This window comes from Symphalangus syndactylus, chromosome 15 (genome assembly GCF_028878055.3).
Source record: "Symphalangus syndactylus isolate Jambi chromosome 15, NHGRI_mSymSyn1-v2.1_pri, whole genome shotgun sequence".
NCBI lineage: Eukaryota > Metazoa > Chordata > Mammalia > Primates > Hylobatidae > Symphalangus > Symphalangus syndactylus.
The window spans coordinates 35,786,367-35,796,318 of record NC_072437.2 but is presented as its reverse complement, the minus strand read 5'-3'; positions in this window follow the sequence as shown (position 1 = coordinate 35,796,318).

The window sequence follows — 9,952 nt, the reverse complement described above, 5'->3', positions numbered from 1 at the left end:
ATGGCCTCTCACAGTATCAGAGAACTGAAACTCACCAGATCACCATATTCAGACAATGAGATGCTGAACGGCTCCTTCATCATGATTGCTTCCTTGCCCCTCCCTAGTTCTTGTTTTCTTACGCACATTATCACATTCCTTCCCTGCTATGTAAGCCCCTCATTTTAGTTGGTCAGAGAGATGGATTTGAGACTGAGCTCCCATCTCCTCAGCTGCAGCATCTGGTTAAAGACTTCTTCAGCATCACTTGTTGTCTTGGTGATTGGCTTTCTGTGTGGCAAGGAGCAGGACCTAGACCAAACCCCTGGTGTTTTGGCAGTAAAGCGTGTAGGGTTCCCAGATAAGTCACAACTAAATAGAGTTTTGTGCCAATAAAATATATTTATTTGATAAGCAAGATAAGAAAGAAACTCTCAGGCAGACAGGGACAACTTATATCATGTGCAGAATCAAGGAGTAAAGCACTCCTAATATCAGGAGGAGAAAACAATTCATGGTGTGTAGATCATGGATACTGAGTTTGTTGTACAAGATCAAGACAGAAATGTATATTTTTAGTTGACAAATCTGTATATATTTATTAGGTACAATATGATGTTTTGAAAACATCATATAATGAAATATATACTGTGGAATGGCCAAATCAAGCTAATTAGCACATACATTACCTCACATATCATAGAGGGATGCAGAAAGAAGCACAAATTCTTCAAATATTAGAGACATATCATTGTTGGTTCTCAGTTGCTTTGCCCAACACATGGTGACAGGGAAGGGTGTAGGGCATCTTTGATGAGATCACAGGTATGGCCTGTGAGGGGCTTTTGTGGCTCAGAGGGGCCTGGGCTTCCTTGTGTTACCTGTGGGTGCCCCTTGCCAATTGGCCAGAGGCATCTGGGGTGAGAAATAAGCCCATATTGGCATCCTTGGCATCCTTCAGGAAGACCTGAAGTGAGAGCGTTGGAAAGTCAGGATCCAGCAGGAGGACATTTTGCTCTCTTGGGCATTTGCTGTCAAGTGAGCTGCCTATAGGGCTTTCTCTAGAATGTGGGTGCCTGGTTAATAGCATTCTAAGTTCTGTTGGGGTCTTTCACCAAGGAAGTGAGGTCACTTTTTCAAGGTTCCAATGTTCCTTGTATTAACTATAGTCACCCTGTTTTATAATAGATTTCTTGATCTTATTCCTCATATCTAACTGAAATTTTGTATCCTTTAACCAACATCTCCTCAACCTCTCCATGGCCACCCAACTTTTGATAACTTTTATTCTACTCTCTGCCTCTATAGTTTTGACTTTTTCAGATTTCATATATGAGTGAGATCACACAGTATTTGTCTTTCTGTGCCTGGCTTATTTCACTTAACATGATGTCCTCCAGGTAAAACAGAAATCCGAATGGATTGAATGGAGTTGTGACACATCATAAAGGCTCTTAAGTATCAAATTGATCCCTTACATTTGTCCTGAAACTACTAGCTATGTTACCAAATGTTTTAAGCAAGTGAGTGGCACATTGGTCATTGTTGTTCAAGAAAAGTATGGTAGGGCTGGGCATGGTGGCTCACACTTGGAATCCAAGCACTTTGGGAGGCCAAGGTGGGCAGATTACTTTACTCTAGGAGTTTGAGACCAGCCTAGGCAACATAGCAAAACCTTGTCTCTACAAAAATACAAAAATTAGCCAGGAGTGGTGGCACACATCTGTAGGTAGCCCCAGCTACTTGGGAGGCTGAGTTGGAAGGATCACTTGAGCCTGGGAGGCAGAGGTTTCAGTGAGCCAAGATCATGCCACTGCACTTCAGTCTAGGTGACACAGCAAGGCCTTGTCTAAATTTAAAACAAAAAGGTGAGGGAGTGGGAGAAAAGAAAATTATGGTGGTTGTGCAAAAGAAGTTAGAGGTGAGGAATTTTAATAATTTAGTGCAAATTTATTGATAAACATAACTAAACTATAACAGAGAGATGAAAAAAGAGGCATGAATTCTTCAATTATTGGATACATACCATTATTGGAACTTGGCAAATGAATATCTATGAAGGATTACAGGAGACGGAAAAATAAAGCTTGGTTCAAAATCCTATATTGCTTTCTGGAAAATGTATAGTGATGCAAAAACAATCGTTAAAAGATCAGATTTACTATTAAAATTGTGAGATTAATTTTGGACTTGGAAATCAAGTGTTGTCAGGTATTTAATTGGTGGTTGATGCCATTGAAACCAATGGAGAAGAGAGTTTCATAAAAGATGAACATAATATAATGTCTAATATTAGAATACATAATAAATTTTGGTCACATTTGTTTTGACATGTGCAGTATTATTAATGGCTTGGGCAAGTATTGATTTCATACATAGTGTGTGAGTTGGAAGCTACTCTGCTGTGGATTGAGAAGTGAAAAGCAGCGAAGGACAATAATCAACTAACTTTCAGGAAGATTGGTTCTAAAGAAAATGAAAAAAAGAATATACAGGGATGAGGAAGATGCTTTGAATTTCTGTTATTATTTTTGAAATGGTAGAACATATTTATATGATAAGGACGGGGAGTAAGCAAGTACTAAGGCAAACCAGCTTACTGTTAAATAAAAATGTGAGCTAGTTTCTATAAACCATGAAAATAAAATCATTTATGAATTAGAAAATTTAGATCTTTGCAGGCATAAATAGACCAAATAATTTAGCCAATGAAGTCCAGAGTACATCAATGATAATGTATGAAAATAAGTAAATAATAATGAATTAAATCTTATAGCTGTATAGCATCCATTTGGGTAATTATTTTAAACATGGTGCAAAGATTGGAGGTAAATATTTTGCTTTGGGCAACACTGTTATATGAATCTTGTTTATCTGGAGTTACAAGATTTAGTTTTTAATTCCAGTCTTAGCTTTTCTACATTGAGCAAGTTACTTAAATTTTAGTAGTTTTTCACTTGTAAAATGCGTCACCAATCATTGTGAAAAGTAAATGACACAGAACCTGATACAATACAAAGACTGATACATTGGAAGATCTCAATACAAAGTAACAGTTTCATTATTAATACATAGTTTCCTAGATCTGTGGCAATACATTATCTTCTTTTATATGGTTCCACACATTGTCTTTACTTGTTCTCATAAACTATTGTCTTCTTAAATAGACTTAATATTTCCAGTACATTTATCACTACTTATTGTGAAGAAAAAATATTTTTTACAGTTTTGTTATATCATGCTACCAAATAATTTTATATTAGGCTCTTTAATAGGGTGTTGCAAAACTTTTATTCACATTTCTACTTCTCTTTCTCTTCCTGAGTTCACAAATGATGATAAAACCTGCTTACTTGATGGTGGGATGATCTAGTCTCCCACTTCATAATCTTTTGCAAAGAGGATAGTAAGAACACAAAACACTAATCATCTAATACTTCAAAAGATCTTCCAGTCATCCCAGCTTTGAGCGTCACAGCTAGTCAGCCTAGAAATCCAGTAATTGGAATGTTAGAACTGATATCCTACCTTTTCTTGCACTGGACTTACAACTCCATATTTTATTCTAAGCATTTGGAAGATTTGACTCTGATTTAATAAAACCAATTATCTAGAGCAGTACTGTCAAATCAAACTTTGTGTGGTGATGACATGTTGTATACTTCTTCTGTCCTATATAGTAACTGCTAGTGACGTTTGGATATTGAGAAGTTGAAATGTGACTAGTGTGACTAATGAGCTAAACATTTAACTTATTTTTTTACTAAAAAGAGGTTTTTAGTAAAAACCACATGGCTAGTGGTTACAGTAAATTGGACCCCCAAGTTCCAGAGTTATCATTTTCAACTGTCCAAATGCTACTCTTAGCAGTCATATTATTTTTCTAAGCGAGTGTGCTTATAATGGGGAATAATTATCTAAATGAAGAGTCTTTGAAGTTTATACTTAAAGTCATGGTTAGTTATTCTGTGCAAAACAACTGATATGATCATCAGCCTTTTCTACCTGTGGTAAGGTTGTGGCATTTTACTGATGATACTGACTCTGTACCTCTATCACAAAAGGGTCTCAATTTCTATACCTATGTTTGAGATGTCTTCAATGATCTTAGTGATGTAGAATTTTTCTTCTTGGCCATTTTGCAAGCTGAGGTACCCCAGCCAGTAACACCCCACCCAGGCCTTGCTCGGCCATACTGATGTGCCCCAGCTCACCTGTGTTATAGCTTGTACCCACATTTGGTGGTTCCTGAGCTCTTATACCATGCCCAAGAAGAATGAGGATACACTGGATATTGAAGAGTGAGGAGGGCAGAGAATTCTGTAGAACAATGAAAACGGCTTTCAGAAGAGAAGGAATGGATGCACAGTTGGTGTCCCTACTTAAAGAAAGGAAATTTCCCCATGTGGCTGGGTCTGCGGCCTTTTACGGACTCGGAATGGGAAGTACATGCTGACTGGTTGGTAAGTATGCAAAAAAGGTTAAGTGAAGATGCCACTCAAAGGTGGGCACGACAGTGTAGAAAACCAGTTAGGAAAAAGTAGGTATATGTAAAATAGGTGAAAGGTGGGGATCAGTCAGAGGAAAAGCACACCAAACAGGAAAACAAGTTCTCAATCTGGTCCGAAGATCTAATTTGTAGCTTGCTTTTCAGGCTTTCAACTGTCTTCGGATTGAAAGTGGGGTTTTTACCAGGGACCCTCCCCTATCTGCCTAGGCATTTGGCTGCCTCCTGCTGCTATCATTTGCCATTTCATTATCTGTGTGTGCATGAGTGAGTGAGTGTGTGTGCGTGTGTGTGTGTGTGTGTGTGTATATGTGTGTATGTGTTCAGGGTAATTTGGGGTGAGTGATGCTAGAGATTCAGGTAGACAGTATTAAGACTGAATTCAAATGCAGAGAGTTCACAGGCTATCAAAGAAAAGGCTCAGAGGATATTGACAAAAAATGATCACTAATATCTAGTCTATGGGAACACCAGCTTCATGTTCTTTAATCATCTCAGTGGTTATTTTAGTAATCTCCTTGTTCATTTCTAGATCAAAGAAAAGTTTGTGAACATTTTTGAGAGAATAGAAATTATAGAGCTTGTTAAAGTTAGATTTCATTATTAAATATTTGTGCATTTATTTCATTTTCAGAAATGTGAAATTTATTTATATTTTAAGTTTCTAAGATTAAAATAATCAGAAGGGAATGTTCAGCCTATTCCTTTGATCATTTCCGTCCTTCTGTTTCCTTTGCTTCTTTAATTTGTAGCCAACTTTGCACATACATTACACATTGCAGAGCAAGGCACACTGAATCACACAGCTGAGAATGTTAGAGGTTGCATGGTTTATGAGAGAACTGCCCATAGTCAGACTAGAACAATAGTCGTGGAAACCTTAGCACTTTGCTACCTAAGGTCAGTTTTCATAATAGTATGTTTGAGTCAACTTGACAAATATTGGCAGTGGCCCAACCTATTTTCTACACAGAGCAGTTTTAGGCTGATAATTGTTGTATCTGATACAGAATCGTTTTGGAAAGAGTTATCAACTGAAGCAAGCTAGACAAAACACCTGGCCTACTAACAGAGAATCTGGACAGTAAAAATTAGTTTGGAAAGAATTATAGTAATTCCTTCCTGGAGGCCTTTGACACGTCTTTGGCTTATAGGACTTGAGTTCACAGACTGATAGCAGAAAAAGATAAATACAAACCTTCAAATACAAAGTGACAAGAATTATGTTTAGAATAAAATAGGTTCATGGATGTAGTGATTTCCTATAGCCTTGAGGATGAAAATGAAAACTACTGTGAGAAATTGTCAGAATCTATAGATTAGATATTAAAATCATTTTGTATTTATATTTTGTATTTTACATTTCCCACTTTTAACAGAAACATAGTAAGAGTGGAATAATAAAGATAATAGAACAGAGTACTGACTACAGTGTTTAATAGGTGACCAGAAAATGCCAATTATAAACAGGATTAGATTTAGGGACATCTAAACATTATATACTGAGACTTTTCTCATCTGGGCCTGAAGGCTGATCGATCTTCATAAAGGCCAGTTCATTCAATGCTGTCATGTGCTTGCACAAAGTAGATGTTAAATAAATATTGAATCTGCCTGAGTAAAGATGAATAAATTAGTGTCTTTCAAATAGTGATGAATATACTTATTTTTAATTTATTTGGTCTAATTTCAACATGATTGCATTGAGGCAGAATCAAATATTTTAAATAAGCTTATGACATTCTTAGGGTGCTTGTTCATAGGGATTCAATGATATTCCTTATGTTTGTTCCTAGGGATTGCAGATATTCTCTGCAAGTGGAAAATACACCAAAGAAATTGCAACAATTTAGCATTTTGTCCTTTGCCTTTGCCTGTCATCTGCCTTCACATACCAAGCCTAATTTTTACCGGTTAGTATAGTCTATAGCACAAAATTATAGATAAACATTGTCAAGAAAAAAATGTAAAGATGGCTATCTTTATATAGTTTTAATTCTTTGTTTAATTGGAAATAAAATGCAATATGCTTTCTGAAGTTTTAAGAGGAAAATCGGAATATTGTCCATCCTGTTCCATTGTCTATAGTATCAGAATAATGTCTTTTGCACAGAATTATCTGATAATTATTCTTTCTGGGATGCTTCAGTTCTTCTTTCTTATTATGCCTGATATGGTTTGGCTGTGTCCCAACCTAAATCTCATCTCAAATTGTAGTTCCTTCCCATAATCCCCATGTGTCATGGGAGGAACCAGGAGGAGATAATTGAATCATGTGGTGGTTCCCCCTTCCTGTTCTAGTGACAGTGAGTTAGTTCTCACGAGATCTGATGGTTTTATAAGGGACACTCATTCTTCTCTCTCCTGCCACAATGTGAAGAAGGATGTGGTTGCTTCACTTTGTGCCATGATTATAAGTTTCCTGAGGCCTCCCCAGCCATGCTGAACTGTGAGTCAATTAAAGCTCTTCCCTTTATAAATTACTCAGTCTTAGGTGTGTCTTTATTAGCAGCATGAGAGAGGATTTATACAATGCCAAATCTGAAATATGTCAGTTTCTCCCAGAAAATAAGTTGCCACATAAAAAAGGAATATTTACATTTTAAAACTCTGTTATACTTTTTTAAAGTTGCTGAAGTCTGGAAAACTCTGAAACTCGTTAATAACAGCAGTGGACAAACCAACTTGGATTAATATCTCAAATGATTCCTAATTTAGACATATTTCAAAGGCCCATATTTTTCTCTGGTGCTTTAAACCAATTATTTCAGGCATAGTGGAAATCTTTTTCTTTACCAATGTCTCTGCTAGACAAAATAAAATGTTAGCTGACACATATAATGAATGTTTTAATTCACTGTGTGTAGATGGAAAATAGAACCCCTAAGAAAACCTTAAGAAGAAAGTTATCTCACAGTAATTTTCAGTTCCTCATTTCCCTGTGAATTATGCCTACTGATGTGGAATATTTCTACAAGAAAGGTGGAAGATAATATGTAAAATAGTTGGTGACTTTTCATAGAGGGAAATGATAGGAAAGAGAATTTTATTTTACAGTTCACTAATCTATATTTGAACACGTACAGTATTATATAGCTTAGGTAATGTGATTTTTTTCCTCCTCTACATTTATTGAAAACGTTTAGAAGTCATAGCCACTGTAAGAGAATTTTTTTTAAAGAAGGTTAATTTAATTTGTGATTCCCCATACTCTCCCCACTCAGCTCTACCTACCTATTCAATTTTACAGTTTTAGGGCAATAGGGAAAAAACCCAGAAATAAATCCATGTATCTACAGCCAAATAGTTTTCAACAAAGGCATAAAAAAATACCTTAGGGAAAAGACATCCTTTTCAATAAATTCTGCTGGGAAAATTGGTTATCTATAGGCAGAAGAATGAAACTGGACCCGTCTCTTACTATGTATAAAAATTGAGGTATACATTTAAACATAAGACCCGAAAGTATACAACTACTAAAAGAAAACATAGAAAAGACACTTCAGGTTATTGGTCTAGGCAAAGATTTCATGGCTAAGACCTCAAAAGCACAGGCAATAAAAATGGGATGATGTTAAACTAAAAATATTGTGCATAGCACAGGAAATAATCAACAGAGTGAAGGAACAGACTGTCAAATGGAGAAAATATTTGCAAACTATTCATCCAACAAGGAACTAATATCCAGAGTACACAAGAAACAACTCACCAGTAAAAAGACAAATAATCTCACTAAAAGGTAAGCAAACGACATGAATAAACATTTCTTGAAAGAAGACACACAAATGGCCAACAGATACATGAAAAAAAATTCAACATTATCTAATCATCAGGGAAATACAAATCAAAAGGCCAGTGAAATATCACTTTACCCTAGTTAGGATGGCTACTATCAAAAAGAGAAAAAAATAACAGATGCTGGCAAGGATTTGGGGGAAGGGAACACTGTTGATGGGAATGTAAATTAGTACAACCACTATGGAAAACAGTATGGAAATTTCTCAGAAAGCTAAAAACAGAACTACCATAAGATCCAGTGATCTCACTACTGGGTATTTATCCAAAGGAAAATAAATCCGTATATAAAAAAGATACCTGAACTTCCATGTTTGTTGAACCTCTATTTGCAATACCAAAGACATGAAATCAATTGAAGTGTCTACCAACAAATGAATAGATAAGGAAAATGAGGTGTGTATACACAATGGAATAGTTTTTGGCCATAAAAAAAGAATCACATTCTTTCATTTGAAGCAACATGGATGGAACTGGAGGTCATTATGTTAAACAAAATGAGACAGGCACAAAAAGACAAGCATTACAAGTTCTCACTTGTATGTAGAAACCAAAAAAGTTGTTCTCATGGTGGTAGAGAGTGGAAATGATAGATACCAAAGGCTGGGAAGAGTGTGTTGTGGGAATGGGATGAAGAGAGGTAGGTTAACGGGTACAAGCATACAGTTAGACAGAAGGAATAAGTTTGAATGTTTCATAGCAGACTGCAGTGACTATAGTTAACAATACTGTATATGTCAATAATAATAACAATATTGTATATTTCAAATAGAAAATGCAAAATGTTTCCAACACATAGAAATTATAAATACTCAAGGTGATGGATGTACAAAATACCTTTACTTGATTATTTTGTATTCTATGCATGTAAAACATGCTACATGTACACCACAAATATGTACAAATATTACTTACCAATTTTTAAAAATCCTACAATCACAACTCTCCAAATACAACTAGAAATGTTAAAGGAGACAAAATGAAGCAGAAGGAAAATAACCATAAGAAAGTCTATCATAATCTCTGCTTTATATTTTCTTAGTAAAGCTAAAATTAATAAACATGAATAGGTATATTCACCTCATTTTTGGAAAAAGATAGAAAATAAAAATAATCAATAATGTTGGGAGTCTACATCACATGCTGCCCATTCAGCTAGAAATAAACCTTGTTACTTGGGGTAAGAACAGGACAGTTTGTTTACCTGTTTACTATTTTTTTCCGTAGGAGATATTGAAATCTGTGCTCTGAATTGTTATCCAAGCTTTTCAGATATACCTACGTTCCCTACATAAACACTTTTAATTCAGGAATATAAGCTGTTGATAAATATCTGCCACCAATAGTCTATATATTATATATATGCTATTGTTATAGAATATAATGCACTACATTATATATGATATATGTTTATAAATTATATAAGTAATAAAAATAATGAGGAATACAAAATAATTGTAATTTTTGTTAATTGCTTCTTACAAAGAAACTAGGGAACACTCTTAATTAGCATGATTATAAAGTATATTTTCATCCTTTTTATCCAGTCTAGAATCTCTTGGATGCTTTTTAAATTTCCGTTGTTATATACAGACACTGAGAACTCTGCTTCTCAGGTACAATCTGCAGTGGCTTTGTAACATGATAACTTTTCTAGAATGAACTACATTT